This window comes from Bombina bombina, chromosome 4 (genome assembly GCF_027579735.1).
Source record: "Bombina bombina isolate aBomBom1 chromosome 4, aBomBom1.pri, whole genome shotgun sequence".
In the NCBI taxonomy this organism is placed as follows: Eukaryota; Metazoa; Chordata; class Amphibia; order Anura; family Bombinatoridae; genus Bombina; species Bombina bombina.
The window spans coordinates 214362213-214387687 of NC_069502.1; positions in this window are offsets into that span (position 1 = coordinate 214362213).

The window sequence follows — 25475 nt, forward strand, 5'->3', positions numbered from 1 at the left end:
TCAAAATATTTTATTCTCTGTACATAACAGGTACTCAAACAGCGACGTTTCGAGTGTTGCCACTCTTACTCATGCATGAGTAAGAGTGGCAACACTCGAAACGTCGCTGTTTGAGTACCTGTTATGTACAGAGAATAAAATATTTTGAATGATACAGTGCTGTGGACATTTATATATTCACTATTGGAATTGGGGAGATTTGGCAGGACCCTGTCTTCACGAGCACTGCACTCCTGAGTTGCTGTACTAATCGTTGTACACATGTTTGTAATGCTGCCTGACTGAGACATATCACTGTTATCTACATCCTCTGTCAATGATGGTTGCGCATCACTCATTTCTTCCAACGGATGTGTCAATAACTCCTCTGACAGATCAAGTGAAGTGGCTGTGGTGCTAGTGTTGGTGGTGGCGACAGGCGGGCGAGTGGCACTGGTGACTTGAGAGGTGCCCGAAGCACAGCTGGAGGTGGATGGTTCGTCAAGGTTAGGACTAGGAGCGGAAGCTGTAGAAGATTGGGTGTCCTGTGTTAGCCATTCAACTAGGTCCTCCTCAGAACTTTTCGCGTCCCTGGCACCTGGCCTCTGAACACTGTGCATAGTTGTAGGGTCTAAGGGAATCACAGCACCACAACCACGACGGCACCTGTGGGGTGGCCTGCCTCTGCTTGTCATTTTTTTATAAAATGTACACTTACAATACTATTAAACAAATTATGAGTGATGGCACTGGGCAAGTGGGCACAGTATACGCTGTGAGCCTGACACAAAAAATCAGACTGATGTTTCAAAGTCAAAAATGTTAATTTTTTAAATAAATATGAGTGGTGCCACTAACTTGGCAAGTGGGCCTGGCACACACGCTGGCAGGCATGCAACTTCAATTAGATTAATATAGTAGACTGATGTTTCACAGTCAAAAAAGTTTTTTTATTAAATATTTACAATACTGATATAACAAATATGAGTGGTGGCACTAGTTGGCAAGTGGGCCTGGCACACACGCTGGCAGGCAGGCAACTGCAATTCAATTGCACTAGCAGACTGATGATTCACAGTCAAAAAAGTGTTTATTTTAAATATTTACACTACTGTTATAACAAATATGATTGGTGGCACTAGTTGGCAAGTGGGCCTGGCACACACGCTGGCAGGCAGGCAACTTCAATTAGATTACTATAGTAGACTGATGTTTCACAGTCAAAAAAGTTTTTTATTAAATATTTGCAATACTGTTATAACAAATATGAGTGGTGGCATTAGTTGGCAAGTGGGCTTGGCACACATTCTGGCAGGCAGGCAACTGCAATTCAATTGCACTAGCAAAATGATGTAAAAGTTTTTTTTTTTTTTAAATTTAAAATAATGTTAACCAGATATCAGTGGTGGCACAGAATAATTAATCACAGTATATGATGTGGGCCTGACACACAGGCCTGATAGAAAATGAAATTAGATTACTCTAGCAAAATGATGTGAAAGGTTTTTTTTTAAATTTTACACTAATGTTATACCAGATATCTGTGGTACTGGTGGCACAGAGCAATTTATCACAGTATATGATGTGGGCCTGACACACAGGCCGGTAGAAAATGAAATTAGATTACACTAGCAAAATGATGTAAAAGTTTTTTTTTTTTTTAAATTTACACTAATGATTGTTAAGCAGATATCAGTGGTGGCACAGAGAAATTAACCACAGTATATGCTGTGAGCCTGACACACAGGCCTGATAGAAAATGAAATTAGATTACACTAGCAAAATGATGTAAAAGTTGTTGTTTTTTAATTTTACACTAATGTTACACCAGATATCAGTGGTGGCAGAGAGCAATTAATCACAGAATATTTTAGACTTAGAGGTTATGGGGGGATAATTGGAGTTAAATAATAACAGAAATGGTCCCTTATATTAGAATTGCAACACATATATATGTGCCTATATGTTATATAAAATATTGCCAAATGGGATCCATGTCTGGTGTGGGATCTCAGGAAACAGAACTAAACAACTAGAAAAACTAATTGTATGAGGAATACAATAGGATTCACAGCAGAGATTACCACAGATTTAGTATCATATAAACTCCAAATAGAGGATTCAGATAAGGATTATATCAGGTATTTAAAATGTTCCATATCATTCATACCTTTGTATCTTTATTAATATACCTAGGAACCAACATTCACACAAAAGTAGCGAAGAAAAAGTTAAAAACACTTAAACCCAGTCTAAAATAATTATTATACTGAGAGATCATATAATTTATAAGTGCCTACTGGCCAATATCTAAAGTAAGCTAAGCCCTTACAATCCGAGGGCTGATTAACTTTTAACTTATAATCTAAGCAGGCACCAGAAGAGCAATTATTTGAAAACAATGTCAGTTAGACAAGGGTAAGCAAGTTAAAAAACGGCAGACAGGAGAGACAGGGCTACTCCTGCTGGACCCCTGACGCGTGTTTCGAAAATGACGTGATTAGTAAGAAGTATCTTCAATGACAGTGGACCAATCACGGATTGTATGCAGGGGGCGTGTAAGTACTGCTTAGAGACAATATATGAGTATATGATGTGGGCCTGACACACAGGCCTGATAGAAAATGAAATTAGATTACACTAGCAAAATGATTTAAAAGTTTTTTGGTTTTTTTTAATTTACACTAATGTTAAGCAGATATAAGTGGTGGCACTAATCACAGTATATGCTGTGAGCCCCACACACAGGCTGACAGCCAGGCAAATGCAAATAAAATTATAAATTAAAAAAAAAAAAACTTTTTGGGGTGCTGTCCTTACAGCAGAGATTAGATGAGTCCTTCAGGACTGTAGTGGATACTAAATACACTAGCCTAGCTATCTATTTCCCTATAAAATCACGAACAGCAGCACTAACCCTCCTCTCACTAAGAAAGCAGGATCGTAATGAATCTAAAATGGCTGCTGCCCATGAGCTGGGAGGGTCTGGGAGGGAGTGTCTGCTGCTGATTGGCTCAAATGTGTCTGCAGGCTGTGAGATACAGGGTCAAAGTTTCCTCAATGATGATGAATAGGGGGCGGATCGAACATCGCATATGTTCGCCCGCCGCGGTTGAACGCGAACAAGCTATGTTCGCCGGGAACTGTTCTCCAGCGAACTGTTCGTGACATCACTAAGGTGTCCTAAATATTTTACCTCTCCCTTTGCTACCTGTAACTTCTTTTTATTTACTTTATGTCCCTTGTCCGCCAACATTTTAAGTAGTGTTAGTGTGTCCTTTAAACACTGCTTCTGTGTGGATGCAGTGACTAGTAGGTCATCCACATACTGAATTAGAAAAATATAATGAACACACAGCACCCACCGATTCAAAGTAGCTTAAAAACAATTTATTACTGTGCGCAAAAAGATAAAAGTTACACTCACAAGATAGTAGTGTTAAAACAGCATTTCATAGATGTGACCACAGTCCTCCGTGATTCAGAAATAGTCTTTGTGAGCCGGTTTACATCACAGCATCCTCCCTTACAATCCTGGAACTAAATATCTGCTTGTAACTCCCAGGGCTGATCGCTCTCCCGTATCACCGGAAATAGTCTTTGTGAGCCAGTTTACATCACAGCATCCTCCCTTACAATCCTGGAACTAAGTCTCTGCTTGTAACTCCCAGGGCTGATCGCTCTCCTGTATCACTGGATTTTCAACCAGACGTTAACAGTTATCTCCACAGAGAGACCATGACATGTTAGTCACAAGTCAACACAGACTATGTGACTACACGTTGCCACCAAATTTAACCCTTGATGTACCCTACGCGTTTTGTTTGCAACAGGCAAACTTCTTCAGGGGTATTGATTAAAGGACTTTGCTATATACTTAAAGAACAGCAAAATGTAAAATACTTTAACCGGAAATGACATGTAAAAAAGCCGGTTCGTACACAAGCATCTGTTTCTACTGGGTCCTACTGCACCATACTATTCATCATTACAATAGTTGGAAAACAAACAGTATGATTCTACTCCAACATAGAATTGTAATATTATATAGTATCAATTAAACATTGTTGCACTTTAGAGAAATTTTATTATGAGAATAATTCAATTGGCAAACCAATGTCTAAACAATTACTTTTAAAATTCACAATTGATGTAGTAGCCCCTTAAAAAAAAATGGAAAAAGAAGGAAAGGAAATACCTTGTTTCTATTTTCTATTTTTTGTATATTTTATATAAATTCATTGTATTATGTGCATTTTATATTTTACGTCTAAACATATATATTGAATTTTTATATTTTGTGTCTAAAAATATATATTAAATGGGGTCACAGTTGATACAACAAATTGGTCAACAAACACCTATTTGTATTCATATTTGAGATAAATCCTGATTTATTTGTTCAAAATCACTTATAGAACTATACTTAAATCTTTATTTTAGTTTTGTTTTTTATTTTTTATTAATATTCTTATATATTCATAAAGACTTTTCAATTCTGTAATCAAAAAAGTTTCTCTCCTTCTCAGTTTGGTGAGACGATTGGTCCTCTCTATTTTGAAAGGGACCCAATCAATCACCTTGATTTTCAAACCTACTGAATTGCTTGCATGAAAATCCCTAAAGTGAACCACTATGCTATGCTTAACAACACCTTTCAATATGTTATTAGTGTGTTCCCAAAATCTTGTTTTTATTTTTATTTTTGTTCTTCCTAAATATATTTTCTTACATGGGCAAATAAGTTGATAGACTACATGAGTAGATTCACAAGTACATCTATATTTCATATTATAATTTCTGTCCCCAAGAGCATTAGAAAAAGAATTACACTGTAACACATGTTCACACATGTTACAAATTTTCTTTCTACATGGAAACATACCAGGTTGTGGTGTTAACCAGTTGAATATTGGAGTAATTTGCCTCTAGTTATCAAGCCGTCAACCTCAAATACACTTGAATTCCGCAGCTTATTTGTGGCGAGGCTGATTCGCTCTAGTTATCAAGCCCTACAGCCCAGCAACAGTAGAATATAGTGACGTAAGCTACGATCCACCAGACTCAGTCCGACACAGATCGATTCTTACGTCAATCCAGATGTGCCGAACACAAGTTCGGCACAATCTGACTACTTTTGAAAGTTATCAAATTTCTAGCAGGTACACTCGCCACTTTTTCCAGCTCAGCGTACCTGGTTTTCAATCCGCCGCCTTGGAGGTGGCGGATCCATAGGAATCAATGGGAGTCTGACCATAGCGAGAGCTCATGTTCGCTGGCTGCCCCGATATCACATTGATTCCTATGGGAGATGTCTGCACCTAACACCCTAACATGTACCCAGAGTCTAAACACCCCTAATCTCCCCCCCCTACACCGCCGCAACGAAATAAACTTATTAATCCCTAAACCGCTGCTCCCGGACCCCACCGCAACTATAATAAATATGTTAACCCCCTAAACCGCCACTCCCGGACCCCACCGCCACCTACATTATACATATTAACCCCTAATCTGCCACCCCCTATACCGCTGGCACCTACATAAACTTATTAACCCCTATCCGGCGCGATCCCGGACCCCCGCCGCCACTAAATAAATTGTTTAACCACTAAACCGCCACTCCCGGACCCCGCCGCCACCTATATTAAAGTTATTAACCCTATCCTAACCCCCCCTATACCGCCGCAACCTATATTAAAATTATTAACCCCTAAACCTAAGTCTAACACTAACCCTAACCCCCCCTAACTTAAATATTATTTTAATAAATCTAAATAATATTACTCGTAATAACTAAATCCTATTTAAAACTAAACACTTACCTGTAAAATAAACCCTAAGATAGCTACAATATAACTACTAATTATAGTGTAGCTATTTTAGGATTTATTTTTATTTACAGGCAACTTTTGTATTTATTTTAACTAGGTAAATTAAATAGTTTTTAACTATTTAATACCTACCTAGCTAAAATACTTACAAAATACCTGTAAAATAAATCCTAACCTAAGTTACAATTAAACCTAACACTACACTATAATTAAATTAAATAATTAAATAAATTAACTTCAATTACTTACAATTAAATACTATTAAATAAACTAAACTATAGTACAAAAAAAATTAAATTACAGAAAATAAAAAAAATTACAAGAAGTTTAAACTAATTACACCTAATCTAAGCCCCCTAATAAAATAAAAAATCCCTCAAAATAATAAAAGTCCCTACCCTATCCTAAATGACAAAGTAATCAGCTCTTTTACCAGCCCTTAAAAGGGCTTTTTGCGGGGCATTGCCCCAAAGTAATCAGCTCTTTTACCTGTAAAATAAAATGCAACCCCCCCAACATTAAAACACACCACCCACATACCCCTACTCTAATCCACCCAAAAATCCACCCAAACCCCCCTTAAAAAATCCTAACACTAACCCCCTGAAGATCACCCTACCTTGAGCCGTCCTTCACCCAACCGGGCCGAAATCTTCATCCAAGTGGCGCAGAAGAGGTCCTCCATCCGGTAGAAGTCTTCATCCAAGTGGCGCAGAAGAGGTCCTCCATCTAGCAGAAGTCTTCATCCAGGCGGCGTCTTCAATCTTCATCCATCCGGAGCGGAGCCATCTTCCAAGGAGCCGACGCGGAGCCATCCTCTTCAACCGACGACTGAACAACGAATGATGGTTCCTTTAAATGACGTCATCCAAGATGGCATCCCTCGAATTCCGAATTGGCTGATAGGATACTATCAGCCATTCGGAATTAAGGTAGGAAAAATCTGATTGGCTGATTCAATCAGCCAATCAGATTTAAGTTCAATCCGATTGGCTGATCCAATCAGCCAATCTGATTGAGCTCAACATTCTATTGGCTGATTGGAACAGCCAATAGAATGCGAGCTCAATCCGATTGGCTGATTGAATCAGCAATCAGATTTTTCCTACCTTAATTCTATCAGCCAATCGGAATTAAGGTAGGAAAAATCTGATTGGCTGATTCAATCAGCCAATCAGATTTAAGTTCAATCCGATTGGCTGATCCAATCAGCCAATCTGATTGAGCTCACATTCTATTGGCTGATCGGAACAGCCAATAGAATGCGAGCTCAATCCAATTGGCTGATTGAATCAATCAATCAGATTTTTCCTACCTTAATTCTATCAGCCAATCGGAATTAAGGTAGGAAAAATCTGATTGGCTGATTCAATCAGCCAATCAGATTGAAGTTCAATCCGATTGGCTTGATCCAATCAGCCAATCGGATGGAGCTTGCATTCTATTGGCTGATCGGAACAGCCAATAGAATGTGAGCTCAATCTGATTGGCTGATTGAATCAGCCAATCAGATTTTTCCTACCTTAATTCCGACTGGCTGATAGTATCCTATCAGCCAATTGGAATTCGAGGGACGCCATCTTGGATGAACATCCTTTAAAGGAACCATCATTCGTTGTTTAGTCGTCGGTTGAAGAGGATGGCTCTGCGTTGGCTCCTTGGAAGATGGCTCCGCTCTGCTCCGGATGGATGAAGATTGAAGAGGCCGCCTGGATGAAGACTTCTGCTGGATGGAGGACCTCTTCTGCGCCAATTGGATGAAGACTTCTACCGGATGGAGGACCTCTTCTGCGCCACTTGGATGAAGATTTCGGCCTGGTTGGGGGGAAGACGGTCAAGGTAGGGTGATCTTCAGGGGGTAGTGTTAGGTTTTTTAAGGGGGGTTTGGGTGGGTTAGAGTAGGGGTATGTGGGTGGTGGGTTTTAATGTTGGGGGGTTGTATTTTTATACAGGTAAAAGAGCTGATTACTTTGGGGCAATGCCCCGCAAAAAGCCCTTTTAAGGGCTGGTAAAAGAGCTGATTACTTTGTAATTTAGGATTAGGGTAGGGACTTTTATTATTTGTGGGATTTTTTTATTTTATTAGGGGGCTTAGATTAGGTGTAATTAGTCTTAAAACTTCATGTAATTTTTTATTTTCTGTAATTTAGTGTTTGTTTTTTTTGTACTATAGTTTAGTTTATTTAATAGTATTTAATTGTTGGTAATTGTAGTAATTTATTTAATCAATTTATTATAGTGTAGTGTTAGGTTTATTGTAACTTAGGTTAGGATTTATTTTACAGGTAATTTTGTATTTTATTTTAGCTAGGTAGTTTTTAAATACGTTAATAACTATTTAATAACTATTGTACCTAGTTAAATAAATACAAAGTTGCCTGTAAATAAAACTAAATCCTAAAATAGCAACAATATAATTATTAGTATATTGTAGCTATTTAGGGTTTATTTTACAGGTAAGTATTTATTTTTAAATAGGAGTAATTAGTTTAATAAGAGTAATATTATTTAGATTTATTAAAATTATATTTAAAGTTGGGGGGGTTAGGGTTAGTGTTAGACTTAGGTTTAGGGGTTAATAATTTTAATATAGGTGGCGGCGGTATAGGGGGGGCAGGATAGGGGTTAATAAGTTTAATGTAGGTGGCGGCGGGGTCCGGGAAGCGGCGGTTTAGGGTGTCAGTAATTTATGAAATCTTAGTAGTGCTATCCAAATAATATATATAAGTTTATGGCAGGTTATAAACACAATACAAAGAAAATGAAACCCTTATCAACCATGCACCTACTAGACCATACAATTAATATAAATATCTGAATTCTTTTATTTAGTTAATATCCATAAACATATTGAACTATATTTGCAGTAAAAGGAAATAAATAAAAGTTTTATATGCGTTAAAACCAACTCTTAAGATATGCTAGTCCTTCTTACAAAACCCAGAAAAGTATACCTTTACAATTCAGCCTTTTATTATTTAACACAATGGGACTAAAAACCTTTAACATCCAAGCAATACAATTCTAAACAGTGTTTATAAAAACAATAGGATAATATATATTCTGCTTATTTAATTGCAATTTATCCTAATACAAATTAACTGACAATATCAGAACTTGTATAGATGAGTTACTTAGACAATCAGAAGCAGATTTAAACAATATATGTATATAGGCTGTGAAATGCTAACTGAGAAAAACACACTGCTCTTTAATCTATTAAATACAAATTAACTATGCATATAACTTATCTTACAAAACCCTTGAATACGTTACCAAAGTAATAAGCAGTCGATATCCGATGTTCCTTGGTAGGAATTATTTTACCTCAGATCACCAATAAGTGTATATCGCAATCATTGAGAAGGGTAGATTCGCTTTGCTCAAGTAAAGTGGTATCTCCCACCAGCAGGAACCAGTTACAAGTTTTAGCTTCAGCAGAAAATCTGTTTTTTTCTCTCATTGCATTCACTTTTTATTTGGTTTTCCCATCACTGGTAAATTGTGGGTGGCCCTGCGGGAGCTGACCTTCCCATTGGGTTATCTGGGAAGTCTAAATCGGATAGGCCCTTGGAAATTTCATTTTTAACAACAGAGAGAACCCTTCTGGCTGTAGTTCTCGCAACATAACACCAGGTGGCAGCAGACGTACAACAAACAAAATACAACAAGACCATCTCTAACATTTTTAAGCAAGTTAAAAAAAAATTTCTTTCATAAAATGGTTATTTAATCAGATCACACTCTCTGCATTAATCATATATAACCCCAATTACAGATGGTTAATATTAGGTTATTTTTCTGATTATTCTGATACCCAAATATGTTATATTATTAATATTTTATTTTATTTAGGTAATTTAATACTGCTAATTATTAGTTTAAAAATGCATTACATTGTTATCGGTATCCTGGCATTATATGTGAATAATAGCTTATTTTTAAATTCAGTATTGTACTGTATTCCAAGTGAATCTGTCTATGTAGATCTGAATAAAAATAAATGTTAATAATCACTTCTCTTCAGGTCCATAACATCTATTCATGTTCTTAAACACACAGAGGCTAAGATATTCATGCTTTCAAAACATACACAATATACACACATATATACATATATATATATATATATATATATATATATATACATCTCATATCCATTAAAATATATACAGTTGTTTTGAAATCATAATGTAAGTCATGGGCCTTCACTGTATTATCCTAACATTCTAACTTTTCAGTAACTTCAGTTGCCAGACTTTTTGTCTCATACTCACCACATGGGGTCAATCCACGAGTAGTTGTAAAAGTCTTAATGCAGCATATTTTCCTGTTTAGCTAGTAGTGCAGATGTGTATTTGATGTTTAAGGATGATTAACACCTATGTGTATAAAAGCGGTTTCTCTATGATTTTGATCAGTTCCAAGATGGTATTTCAGACATTTCGTCTCCATATATTTTGTGTGGTGTTACCTATCTGACAATCTATCCTCTTAATTTGCCTTTTATGAATCATCCTGTTCTCTTTCAAAATTACTTCCCCCAACATTCCTCTAAGTGACTGTTCTGAAATTTGCAGGCCAAATGTTCCATTGTCTCCCCCTGTGTGTTCAGCATAATTTTACATAATGAATGTGGGAGATCTCTTAGGAACAAACCTTTGTCTACAGACCCTGTTCGTATCCACAGGATCTATTAAATAACGACAAATATACCTCTATATATTATTTAATAATATTTCAAATACCTTGACATAAATCACCCCCTTTCCAATTCAAAAATTTGTAGGACACATGTATTTGAATTGGATCAAAGTTATGGGTATTTGGTGAGGATGTTGACCGTACATCTCCTAGACAGTCTCTTATGTAGAAAGTTTTGTTATTTTGAGCCTTCTTGTTTATCAGTTGGGCACCTTTAAAACTACAGTATGTCTTTTGTTCATTTGGGGATGTGACACTTCATCTCCTCTATGACTTGTAGTTGTGGATCTGGGATGACACGCTCGCAATTGATTGATATGGACCCATTTATCTATGAAACCTTCATTTTTGGGGATCCGTATTTTATAGGCCACTGGAGATATTTTGTCAGTAATGACAAAAGGACCTTTCCATGAGGGAAGAAATTTCTTCTCCCTAACCCTGATCTCTTCCAAAGTTATAAAGATAAACTTTATCATTTATTTCATATTCCTTTTTGGATGTTTTGAGATCATAATATGGTTTTTAGTGGCAGTTGCGGCTCTTTCTAAATTCCTTTGAGCAAATGCAAAGGCATGTTGCAGGTGTCTCCTTAGGTTTTTCCACATATTGATGTGTATTGGCAGCGTTTATCAAATTTTGGTCTGATGTACGGTACAGCAGATGCTGAGGTAGAACCCATTCTTCTACCAGTCATCAGTTCAAAAGGTGACATCTTGGTAGCACTACTTGGAGTTGCTCTTAATGCCATTAAGACTAGAGGTTAGTTTTACATCCCAGTCTTTACCTGTCTCACTCACAAACTTTTTGAGGATTTTAACAATGGACTGGTTGTAACGCTCTACACCACCACTTGAGGCAGCTCTATAAAGCAATATGGAGCTTTCTTTTATCCCCTAGTTATTTTCCACATTTTTTGTCATCACTTCGCTAGTTGAAGTGGGTCTCCCCCGCTTCTGACTCGATCTATGGGGCAGACCAAATCTGGAAAATATATGGTTGATGAGCAATGCAGCACATGTTTCAGCACTATAGTTAGGTGCAATAATGCACTCTACCCATTTAGTGAACAGGCATGTCACTGTTAACATGTACTTGTTAACCTCTTGATGACCTTGTTACCGGACCATTAATATACAATTTGTATATCTGACCATGGCATTACCATCCCCCCTTTTCTGCAATGGCGCTCTATGTGTTGGTGCAGTGGGTTGGAACTTGAGGGCAGATTAAACACCCTTGACAGTAGGTTTGAACATCTTTCAACATGTGTGGCCAAAAAGCATAATCACGTAATATTTCATACGTGAGTTGGCACCACGATGACCAGATGTGGGGAGCATCATGGGCTTGTTGAAGCATTAGACCTCTGAACTTGGTGGGTACTACCCACTGCTGGATGCCAGTTTTGGAGGTTTTAATTAACAAACCATCTGTAATTTTGAAGTGTGATTTAGATTTTATTAAGATTCTCAGATCTTCTTTGCCAATACAATCATCTTATGAGATGGGGGTTGCTTTCAGGATCTTCTATGTGTTTATAGAGATGCCTACAATGGGGTCTTCTTTTTGACTAGTGATCAGGTCCTCACTAGGAGAATCCTGACTCCATTGTACCAAGTTAGGCTCACTCTGTTGTTTTGCCTGGTTTCTGGTAATGGCTTCTACCTGAATTGCACCCATTAAGGGTCAATATTAAGGAGTTCTCACAGTTATGGCTCCTTGTTTGGCTAATGAATCCGCAAGGTCATTGCTTCTTATCAGGACCTAGAACTCTGGAATGACCCTTGGTCTTTTTCCAGTGTATGGTTAAATCTTTGGATACTACCAGATTATCAATCTCGCAGAACAACTTGCCATGCTTGACTGGTTTGTTATTGCTTTTCTGCATGCCATTTCTTTTCCAAGTTGGCAGGTATTCAACAAAACTGTCATCGCACATAATTTGAGTCAGTTTTGATCACAAATTCATGAATACCATGTTCAATAGCCATTTCAATGGTTTTGAAAACAGCAGTTAGTTCTGCAACTTGACTGGATCTTGGCCCAATGTTGAAACCTACAGATATATTTGGAGACCTCCATTTGTCCAAGTTATACCAATGCCAGCGACTAAATCTGTGCTCACTATCAATAGTGGCGTGGTAAGAACAACCATCAACATACACCCAAGGTATGTTTGACAATGGTCCTCATTGTATAGTTTATATGGGGAATGCAATTGTTCCTCCAGAAACTCATCTTCTGATAATTTCTTCCCCACGGATCTCTAGCAGTACAGTCGTGGAGCTCAGCAAGCCCTTGTGCGACTGGATTCTCTTTATTCTGTTTGTAGCGAATTTCTAAGGGCCAGCCTTGTAAGGAAATGAGTCCACGCTGTTATGCGGCTATTAGACAGATTCCCATCTCTTATTCTCTCACTTTGCAAATATAGCAAAGGCTGGTGGGCCGTTTCTACAATAATTTTCTCGCCTGTATATAGCTGCGGAAATTTGTAGAGCCCATACAGTAGATAAGAGGGCTTTTTTCGCAATCGCTAAATTTTATTCTACTGGGGATAGATTTTTGCTTGCATAAGCAATGGCTTTGTTCAAATTATCATGCTTTTGGTATAACACAGCACTCATGCTTATATCTGTGTAACCTGTCTCTAAGAAGAAAGGTCTACCACCTTCAGGGTACGCTAAGCAAGGTGCTTGAGTGAGTTTTCTCTTCAAGCTCTCTGATGGCCTGTCTCTTGAGACTCACTCCAGTGCCATTTCACATCTTTCTTTAGAAGAAGTAGTAGTGTTTAGCTAATTCCGCATAATTATCATATGAATTTGCGAGAATAATTTGTCATACCCAGGAATGATCTCAATTCCTTTAAGTTAGTTGGGTTTTTAGAATTCACTATAGCTTCCACCTTTTTCTTTTGGGGATTTAAATCCTTCAGAGGTAACTTCATGTCCAAGAAGTTTACACGAGTGCGGCACCATTGAGCTTTTTGCAGGGATAATTTGACACCTGCCCTTTTAAGTTGGCTGAGGACGTGTTTAAGTTCTGTGATGTGTTTTTCAAAGTCTGTGCTTTTGATTAAAACATCATCAACATAAGTTAAGGTCCCCCTTTCCAGTGCGTCAGGCATAGCCTGATGCATGTATACATGCAAATTCATGTCCAGAATTTATGTATCCAAATGGAAGTCTCTGGAATGCATATTGGACCTTTGGAAAGAGAATGCCAGCTTATATTGGTCCTCTTCATGTACCTTTATGGTCCAATATCCCTTGTGCACAATCAATGGCAGTGAATATTTTGGATCCCTGCATTTGTGCTAGGCACTGGTCAATGTATGGTACAGGCCAGCAAGACATGTATACTCGTTTGTTTAGCAGTCTTAATAGTCAGCACACAAACGCCATTGTCCATTGGGCTTAAGGACACCTAGATAGGATTATTATAAGAGCTGTGCACCTGTCTGATAATACCTCTTTCTTCCAAATTCCTTATGATCTTTGCATGAGAATCATATGAGGCTAAGGGAAAGTCTGTATTGTTTGACAAATACAGGTGGCGCATTAGGATCTGTTTGTATTCTTGCAATGTGCAAGTCTGTAGTACCACAGTCATAAGAATCCTTAGCGAAAATATCCTTGTATTCCATTAGGAGTTCTCGCAGCTGTTGGCGTTCGTCATCGCTGGAACAGCCATTAGCTAAGGATATTTGCTCTTCGACTATTTGCTGAAATCCTGGAATATTTCAGGCTGTCTATTTCATAGGCTTCTTCCAATCTAGAGGTGAGGTCACCTTGATTATAATTTTCATTGCTCCCATGATTCTGGGTATTGGGGTAATCTTGCTGTTTTATTGGCTGATCTAACACTAGAGAGGCTTCTTCAATTTTACAGATGCCTTCCTCTGAGCTGAAGGGATAAATAGATTGAACATTAAATAGACCCTCTGGCATGGATGCAAAGGATTGTTCTATTAATTGTTTCTTCAGTTAGGTATCCTTCAGGTATTAGCCAATTACATTATTCTGGAATCCAAAAGTGTAATAACTTGATTCCAGTGCATATCCTATGGTAGTTCCCTTGGATAAGGTTATATCCTGTGGGGTCATGTTATGTACAATAATATGTATTGGAACAGTTCCAATTATTCACCATAGGAGTGTAAGTCACTGTGACACCCAGATTTTGTATTCTATGGGAGAGGCAAATCAGTGTTTCAGAAAGTTTTTAATTTCTGACCTCTCTTTACCTGTAAGGGTAAAAGAAATTTATCAGCCCCAGCAGGAATTATAACATCGCTAGGATACCTGCATATTCACAGCATATGGCAATTGCTGGTTTGATTTCAGGGCTGCATTTTCATCCTGAAATACTTCAAGGGTCCCCCCTTTAACCTGCTCCAGAGGCAAGGAATTAATCAAATCTATTTGTATGGCATATCTATGTAAGATATCATTGCCAATGTATATTTGATTATGGGAGTATTTAAAACTAAAAACAGGTGCTTCACTGACTTATTACCAATAGAGATAGATAATAAGCACTTAGCTGTGATGTTATAGCTTTCAGACCTGTCATCCAGGCCGTTGACACAGTGGTCTTGGGGAGAAAGATATTTAATCACTTTAGGTTCAGCTATTTGCGTAATAAACCTTCGCTTATATAGCTAGCTTCCTGTTTTAAGTTTATTTTAGCATACTTGGTTTTACCAAGGTCATGCACTTGTATAGGGATAAATAGATCCTCTTTAACTCTCTCAATCCCTGTGAGGTATTGAGTGTGGCCTCCCCCCTTAGGGATTTTATGATCCCCCTTGTGGAGTGATATGGTTAATACATCGCTATCTAGGGAAATATTCGCTATCTTTCCAGGCGATATTTTAAAAGTATTACCATCAGAGCCACTAAAAGGAGTCTGATCATCTATTTGTAGAATAGTGATTTCAGGTGTAGAGTTATTCCTGAAATGAATCTCCACAGCATCTGGTTTCTCTTCCACCACGTGACAGCTGTGTCGGGTGCGAGATATACCAGATTTTTCATAATTGATTAGGCCGATTAACTTGCGACCAAATACATTATTTATGCAATCAATTATGGTGCTTAATCGTTTCAGGAGATCACTACCAATAATTAAACGATCAGTTGGCAGATCCACTATAATGACAGGGTGTCTTATGACCCTGTTCCCCAATTTAAATTTTAACCCAGGCAGTACCATAGACTTTTTAGGGAGTCACCCCCAACACCTATTAGAGAACCGTCAAATTCTCTTATTTTGGGTTTGTGGGGTGTTAGCTCATTTAGCTGTGTGTAGTACCTGTGGGATAAGATAGTTGCCTGTGACCCAGTGTCAATTAAATCCCCCTGATAGGGTTGGAGACTGAATCTTGCAGATCAATATACATAATATCTTCCTGCAGTTTCTATCATTTCACACATAAAATTTGCATTCTTGTACATCTGTGGCTTCGCCACGTTTTACCTGGATTCGCTGTGTCATTCGATGCAGAGGAACCTTCATACCTACCTGTTTCCTCTATGACAGGTTGGTTGGATTCTTTTTGTACTGCATCTGTGGAGATAAGGTTAGGAGAGAGCTGCAAGGAAAGAGATTTGTTAACTTTTCCCGGATGAGGTTGCTTGTCATCACGGCCAAATCGTCCGTTTCGGTCTGTGGGGAGATAACATGATTAGTATCATTGATATTTTTTACTTACATTTTGTATATCTCTCCCCTCCCCTTCAGGTGAGGACTGCAGTATTTATGGACTGTGCCTGTGGTCCACTGCTGACCCACTGGCTGTACCCCTAAAAAAGTATTGTTCGGTTGCTGAGCCGTAGATTTTTGACTCATATTAGCGATTTGTTCGCCTCAACCGATTTAATTGGGTAAACAGCATATCTACCTGATTGTACAAGTTACCTCTACCCCTGGGTCTATCTCCTGGTGCCCCATTGTACTGATTCCTGGACCATTGGGTTCCCTCAGAATCAGGGCCACTATTTCTATTCTGGCGTGGTTGCCCCTGGGGTTCAGCTTGTTTAGCATTAGTACTTTGGGGAGCATTATATACCTGGGGTGTCTGGTTACCCTGAGAATATCTTCGCTGTCTATTGTATCTACCCTTGCGCGGGTACCAATTATTTGGTGAGTATTCTCTTTGTGAGTAATTATTCACCTGATTATGTCCCCCACTTTGGTTATAGTCTCCCTGCGCCTCAACCTGTGTAGGGGGAGGGGCAGAATTAAACCTCTGTGGAGATGGCCTGTTTTGACTGGCCACCTCTGCATAAGTCCTCTTGTTAGACTCCAAATTGAGGGGGCTAGGTGACACCCTAGTTTCTGCCACAATTTTGGGTTTTGATCCTTTTTAACCCCCTGCTCACTGGACTGCTGAATAGAGTATAACTTCGTACTCTCTTTGATCAGCCATTCCAATGAGCAGTCCTCATCAAAATCTCTAGCTAAGTTGATTTTGATGGGTGTAGGCAATGCTTCAAAAAATAAATTTACAAATTCTGAGCCATCAAATCTGGGATTATCTTCAGCCATACTGTACGCATTTTTCAATACAGAAAGGAATTCGACTGGACTCTGATTTGCACAACACTTTAAAACCATATACCGCTATTTCGTGGCAGTTTTAGTGCGATATTGCCCGAATTCTTTTCTGCATTGTTGTTTTACCCCATTCCAGGAATGAATATTTCATATCCTTTAGTGAAACAAAGAATTTGTGATGCCTACTGTCAAATACCCAAGGCAGAAATTCAATTTTCAATTTCTCACTTGTAAAATTCATTATAGCTAAACGCATTTTCAAAAGCCTGTAAATGATCAATTACAGATGTTGTTCCCTTATTGGAGATTATAGGTACTGCGCGTTGTACGAAGGTGATTATTTTATGGGAATCATAGACTTTATCAGACTTATTTTGGGATTCTCTGTTAGAGTTTCCCCTCCCCCGCATCAGCTGCGCTACAGCTGTCCTCTGGATTTACATCCTGAGGGGATTGTCTATTTGGGAAATCTACTTCTGACCCGTTAGGGGTCATTTGTCTATGTTGTTCTATATTTTTTCGTACCTCGTCCCTGACGCGTTCGCTAAAGGAGTTAGCATTATCTGTATTATTCTCATTGCTAAAATAGGGGTTTTCATTATGGCGATATGACCTTTTTAAATCGCTTAATTCTCTCTGGCTTTGCGCAAGCTGTTTATTTAAATCTTGTATCTGCGCGATTAAGTCCATATTGTGCTTATCTAAGGTGGCTAGGTTTTGGGCAAATTCATCCATTTTATTTTTGGCTGTTTTTTAAACCCTCTTCCGCGTCTGCGCGAGGAACGAATACTATTTTTAGCTCCTGTATTTGCAATCGTTTGTCTGTGACACAAAACGACATTTCGTCAATTATGCATATTAAAGGGGCCAAGATTTTAGTATTAGTTCTTCTCGCTTTTTGGGATCTTTGCATTGATTAATCATTATTAATTCCTGGAAGAATTCATTCTCTTCATTCCACATATTATTATTAACGGTAATATTTTTTAGCCCTAGTTTCAAGCATATCCATAAATCATTTAATTCACCCGCCAATATTAAACTTCCCTTTAAGGGTAACTTAAAGATATTCTTTCTTAAGGACCTGACCTTTAGTAATAGGTATTGGTTATGGGACCAATTCATTGCTATGTATAGAAATTAAATGAGTCACCTTCTGGCTACGACATTATTGTATTGGTTTAGTATTTATTTAACTAAAACGCTAATACAATTTTTGCCAATAAAAAAGAGAGAAGAAAAAAAAAATTATATTTAAAAAAAAAATATTATTAATTTTGAAATATGAAAAATTAATATTTCGAAATATGAAAAATTTATATTTTTGATTAACTTTGAAAATATGAAAAATTAATATTTTTGATTAATTTTTAAATATGAAAAATTATTATTTTTATTAATCTTTTAAAATTAATCTTTAATAATATTTCAAGATATTAATGTCAATCTCGAAATATGAAAAATTAATATTTCAACTTTTCAAAAAAAAAAAAATATATCTTCAAAATCATTAATATCGAAATATGAATTTTTTAATTTTTTTTTCTCTTTTATAATAATTTCTATTTACTTACAAATATATTATATCAATTATGATGGATATTATTAAATCTCAATGCAAAGTGCCTCCAATTATTATGTCAGTATATTTATGAAAATCTTAGTAGTGCTATTCCAAATAATATTTATAAGTTTATGGCAGGGTTATAAACACAATACAAGAAATAGAAACCTTATCAACATGCACCTACTAGACCATACAATTAATATAAATATCTGAATTCTTTTATTTAGTTAATATCCATAAACATATTGAACTATATTTGCAGTAAAAGGAACTAATAAAAGTTATATGCGTTAAAACCAAACTCTTAAGATATGCTATCCTTCTTACAAAACCAGAAAAATATACCTTCACAATTCAGCCTTTTATTTATTTAACACAATGGGACTAAAAAAACCTTTAACATCCAAGCAAAACAATTCTAAACAGTGTTTATAAAACAATAGGATAATATATATTCTGCTATTTAATTGCAATTTATCCTAATACAAAATTAACTGACAATATCAGAACTTGTATAGATGAGTTACTTAGCCAATCAGACGCAGATATAAACAATATATGTATATAGGCTGTGAAATGCTAACTTGAGAAAAACACACTGCTTCTTTAAATCTTATTAAACTACAAATTAACATATGCATATAACTTATCTTACAAAACCTTGAATACGTTACCAAGTAAAAAGCAGTCGATATCCGATGTTCCTTGGTAGGAATTATTTTACCTCAGATCACCAATAAGTGTATATCGCAATCAATGAGAAGGGTAGATTCGCTTTGCTCAAGTAAAGTGGTATCTCTCACCAGCGGGAACCAGTTACAAGTTTTAGCTTCAGCAGAAAATCTGTTTTTTTTCTCTCCATTGCATTCACTTTTTATTTGGTTTTCCCATCACTGGTAAATTGTGGGTGGCCCTGCGGGAGCTGACCTTCCCATTGGTTATCTGGGAAGTCTAAATCGGATTGGCCCTTGGAAATTTCATTTTTACAACCAGAGAGAACCTTCTGGCTGTAGTTCTCGCAACATAACACCAGGTGGCAGCAGACGTACAACAAACAAATACAACAAGACCATCTCTAACATTTTTAAGCAAGTTAAAAAAAATTTCTTTCATAAAATGGTTATTTAATCAGATCACACTCTCTGCATTAATCATATATAACCCCAATTACAGATGTTAATATTAGGTTATTTTTTCTGATTATTCTGATACCAAATATGTTATATTATTATTATTTTATTTTATTTAGGTAATTTAATACTGCTAATTATTAGTTTAAAAGCATTACAATGTTATCGGTATCCTGGCATTTATATGCTGAATAATAGCTTATTTTTAATTCAGTATTGTACTGTATTCCAAGTGAATCCTGTCTATGTAGATCTGAAATAAAAATAAATGTTAATAATCACTTCTCTTCAGGTCCATAAAACATCTATTCATGTTCTTAAACACACAGAGGCTAAGATACTTCATGCTTTCAAAACATACACACATATATACACACATATATACATATATATATATATATATATATACTTATATTATATATATATACTATATATATATACACTTCATATCCATTAAAATATATACAGTTGTTTTGAAATCATAATGTAAGTCATGGGCCTTCACTGTATTATCCCTAACATTCTAACTTTACAGTAACTTCAGTTGCCAGACATTTTGTCTCATACTCACCACATGGGGTCAATCCACGAGTAGTTGTAAAAGTCTTAATGCAGCATATTTCCTGTTTAGCTAGTAGTGCAGATGTGTATTTGATGTTTAAGGATGATTAACACCTTATGTGTATAAAAGCGGTTTCTCTATGATTATTGATCAGTTCCAAGATGGGTTTTTCAGACATTTCGTCTCCATATATTTTGTGTGGTGTTACCTATCTGACAATCTATCCTCTTAATTTGCCTTTTATGACTCATCCTGTTCTCTTTCAAAATTACTTCCCCCAACATTCCTCTAAGTGACTGTTCTGAAATTTGGCAGGCCAAATGTTCCATTGTCTCCCCCTGTGTGTTCAGCATAATTTTACATAATGAATGTGGGAGATCTCTTAGGAACAAACCTTTGTCTACAGACCATGTTCATATCCACAGATCTATTAAATAAAGACAAATATACCTCTATATATTATTTAATAATATTTCAAATACCTTGACAAGGGGTTAAAAAATGTATTTAATTGCAGCGGTGTCCGGGAGTGGCAGGATAGGGGTTAATAAGTTTATGTATTTGGCAGCGGTATAGGGGGCGGTAGATTAGGGGTTAATATGTATAATGTAGGTGGCGGCGGGGTCTGGGAACAGCGGTTTTGGGATTAATATGTTTATTATAGTTGCGGGGGACTCCGGGAGCAGCGGTTTAGGGGTTAAGAACTTTATTATAGTTGCAGCAGGGTCCGGGAGCGGCGGTATAGGGGGTATAACAGTATAGTATAGTGTGAGTGCTTAGTGACAGGGGTATCAATAAAGCTGGGAAAAAGCCGAAGAGCAGCGAGATCGATGACTGATAAATAACACAGTCCGCTGCTCATCGCTGCGTACTTGGTGCACGGATTTTTGACAGCTTTATTGATAAATTTGGCAAGCGTATTCAGGTCTGCGGCAGCGAGGTTAGGCGAACTTAGTCGGGCGTATTGGGGCCGGTGAATGCAGGTAAGTACAGAGCTTATTAACTAGAGGCCTACGGCTGTACATTTTTTAATTTTGAAGGTGCTAAAAAAAATTTAAGTCCCTATTTTTTCTGAACACAATTTTTGGTTTATCACCTAATACTGAATTTAAAATTGGATCCTTGTGGATTTCTTGTGATGTTTCAGCATTATATACCTCAATTCCCCATCAAAAGGGTATTAAAGCTGTAGCTTCACATTGTGCAAAAGTCATTATGATGGAGAAACATATTGCATTTATTCTCAAGGGTATCCAATTTATTTTGGATCATAATACCTTTTTATTTGAGAACCAATTTTATAGACAAATAGAAGGAACAGCCATGGGCACTACCATGGCACCTTCATATGCATATATCTATATAGGGGGAATTGTGGAATGCCATATATGGTCCAACAACCCTTATTTAAGAAATATAAAGAAGTATTATAAATTTATAGATTATCTGCTTTTTATCTGGGAGGGTAATGCACAGGAAGATTCAGATTTTGTTAAACATCTTAATAGCAATACATTTAATCTAAAATTTACAAGTGTACATTTGCTAGATTTAACATTATATATTGATGCTTCTAAGAAAATTGCTGTAAAAAAATTTAGGAAAGAGACAGATAGAAATAACTTTCTAAGTGCAAATAGTGGACATTTGATGAAATGGATCCAAAATGTACCCTTTGGGCAATATCAACATCTCAAAAGTAATTGTACAAAGGAGTCTTATTATTTTAAGGAAGCAGAAATTCTATAAAATAAATTTAGGGACAAGGGTTATAGAGAAAAATGGCTTCTAGATGCAAGAAATAAAACAGATATAATACCTAGAGAAAACCTATTAATTCCGAAATCTGAAAGAACTACCACTCTGTCCCAAAAGAACACACATTTTCAGGATGAGCCACTATTTATTACAACTTACTCAGAAGGATCTAATCAGATACGCAAGATTCTGAATAAAAATTGGAAAATCCTAAAACAGGATCCAATTTTTTTTATTTTTTTTTAAATTCGTTTTTTATTATTGAGGATACAACAAATGAATACAAGTAACACAAATACAACTGTTTCGACATTCATGTAAGAGAGTTACATCCATATTACTTAGAAATTTGACAGGGTATCTATAGGCAGTAGACAAAAAGAAACAAATTGATTTGTAACTGTCCACAATGTCACAGAAGACCGGTTTGTTGCAAACACTGTATACATGGGTGTAAATCTGTACAATTCTATTTGCTCATGCTAGTTAATAAATAGTTGCACAAACACTCCAATATCAGTGTATATGCATGTAATCTCTTAGTAAAAATAGTGGTGGTCACTACGAAATTTAATTCCCACCAGGTGGAGTGTCTAGAGGCTTCAAAGGATATATATATAAATACTCCAACTCTGTGTATGCATACCCTTTACTTAACGACAAGCAGTAACGGATTACAAGTTCAAGTTCAAATTCAGGAGCTGAAAAGCTCTACTCACGTCCCTTTGTTAGTGGTTGTCCTCCTTCCGGGTAATGTTGTTATACACAGCTTTCAGTCTAGAGGGGTTCTTCCTTCCCCTCCGGGTTCCTTAGTCCTCCTAGGTCCCCACTCAAATACCACACACTAGTAGCCGGTCTGCGGACTCCTCAGCATGTAATTGCAGGCACATAAGAAACAAGTGCCTATCTCCTTCTGCCCGTGCTCACACTCTGTGGCCAAAGTTATGCAATACAGAAAGAAAGAAGTAGAGCACCGGGCTTCCACGGAGAGTAAAATTATAACTTTATTAAATACAACATTTACAAACAAGGGACCATAGTCCCCGGGGTAAAAAACTGACTAATGAAGGACAGAGAACGGCTAACATGTTTCGGCTCCCACGCCGTAATCTTAGCCTAATTTAAAAACACGCTCACTTCCCTTCTAAAAAACCTCTCTCAGTTTCCCATTGGATGTGTAGTACACACCTTCTTGATTCTCCACCAATGGGAACATTGTCAGCTCTGATCGCCATGATTGGCTGTGTTGCACACTCCTTCACATACACTCGCCAATCCGAGCTGACAGTGTGTAACAAGTACCGTAACACATTTACTCGTTAGTATATACGCTCAATTTATGTATAAAAAGCTATACAGTGTACAATTGTATTTAACAAAGGCTGCTCTCAAAGCTAGCCCACTTTTTCAGGTCCTGCCCAATGTGAACCTCACTAATCGCTGTATATTATTTTCTTCCTTGCATATTCCTTATCTAATGCCTAGAGTGTGATGTGACTCTTACATTTGCTATCTATTATGAATGGTATAGTAGAATTCTATATATATTAAACCAAACTATTAGTTATATGATGATGTCTGCCGGACTTATGTTATTGTAATAGATCTCCGTTTCGTCCCGCCTAAAGGGGTGCTTTGTCTTTAGTTTTTCACTCTCTGTGTTCAACTTAATAGTGTAGTGTAAATTCTCTTTAACATTCTGTTTTGCAGTTGGCATAAGTATTTAAATATTTAGAGAGTACCTTAATATCATTAAACATAGTGCTGCCTCCTTTACAAAGCTGTAAGGCTTCAAGTTCTGAGGTGCTCAGTGATTATCTGTAAAGGCTAACAACATTAAACTGCATCCAACCACTGTTTGGATATGTTACTTTGATGGATAGCTAATCCTAATTCTACCTTCTTTTAAATAATGAAATACTGTTGTCTAACTGTTGGGATCTCTAGATATTGTTTTTCACTTGTCTTAGGGTCTTAGATATATATTTGTTAAATACCTGCTATTACAAATCTCATATTATCTGTCCCTAAAATAGACTATTTAATATCTGATGTTAGTGTGTAAACCCTCAGTTATTGTTTTTCACTTGTCTTAGGGTCTTAGATGTATATTTGTTAAATACCTGCTATTACAAATCTCATATTATCTGTCCCTATAATAGACTGTTTAATATCTGATGTTAGTGTGTAAACCCTCAGTTGTTGTCCTTGGGGGAATTTCTACCAGAAGTTAATCAAGTCAAATTCAGAGTTGAGGCCTACTGGAACTCTGGACTTCAGTTTGAATATCCAGTAGGCCTCCCTCTCTTCCAGTTTTCTAGTCCTGTCCTCACCCTTTTTCATAGGTGGTAACCTCTCTATGATGTTCCAAGTGAAACGGCTGACATCTTTGTTGTGAAGTTGCGAAAAATGATTAATTAGCGGTGTAGTTAGTACTCCTGTCCTAATATCCGTCAAATGTTCCCTAATCCTCACTCTAGCTTCTCTAGTACTAAGTCCTACATATTGGACTGCACATTGATGGCAAGAGATGACATAAACGATATAGGTTGATCTGCAGTTAAGGCAAGACTTGATTGGGTACTTATCTCCTGTGGCCAGGCACTCAAAGCTGTCACCTATCTGTACTTTGGCACATGCTAAGCATGCCTGGTAATTGCAACGAAACATACCATTAAATTGCAACCAGGATGACATATTGCTAGTGCTCTTGTTCAATCTAGTTGGGGCCACCATGTTCCCTACTGTCCTACCCTTTTTATAGGCAAACCTCACACCTTCTTTCACTGTCTTAACCAACCCATCATCTGCTGTTAGCAGTGGTAAGTGATGCCTGATTATGTTGCAAATTTGGGGATACTGTTGTGAGTACTCTGTAATGAAAACCACTTGATTGTCTCTTGAGATCCCCTGCTCCTGTGGTCTTTTCCCCCGCAACAACTTTTTTCTGTCCAATGCTTTCACTTTTCTTCGTGCTTGCAGGATGGTGGACCTTTTGTAACCTCTCTCCTCCAGTCTACCAGTCAAGTCATCCGCCTGTGACTCATATTCTGCTTCTGAGCTACAGTTCCGTTTCAGGCGAATGAACTGGCCCTTCGCCACGCCATCGAAAACCCTTTTTGGATGACTGCTGGTAGCATGGAGAAGAGAGTTACCCGAGATCGGTTTCCTATAAACCGTAGTTTCCACCAATTCATTTGGTGTGCCAAACAGTTTGAGGTCAAGGAAGTTTATTTCATTTTTGTGGGACTCTGATGTGAAACTGATTCCAACATCATTCTTGTTGAGGAGTTCCACAAACTGACCCATTTCAATAGTAGACCCCCTCCATATAATGAGGAGGTCATCTATGAAGCGTCTATACCACACAATATCTCTCC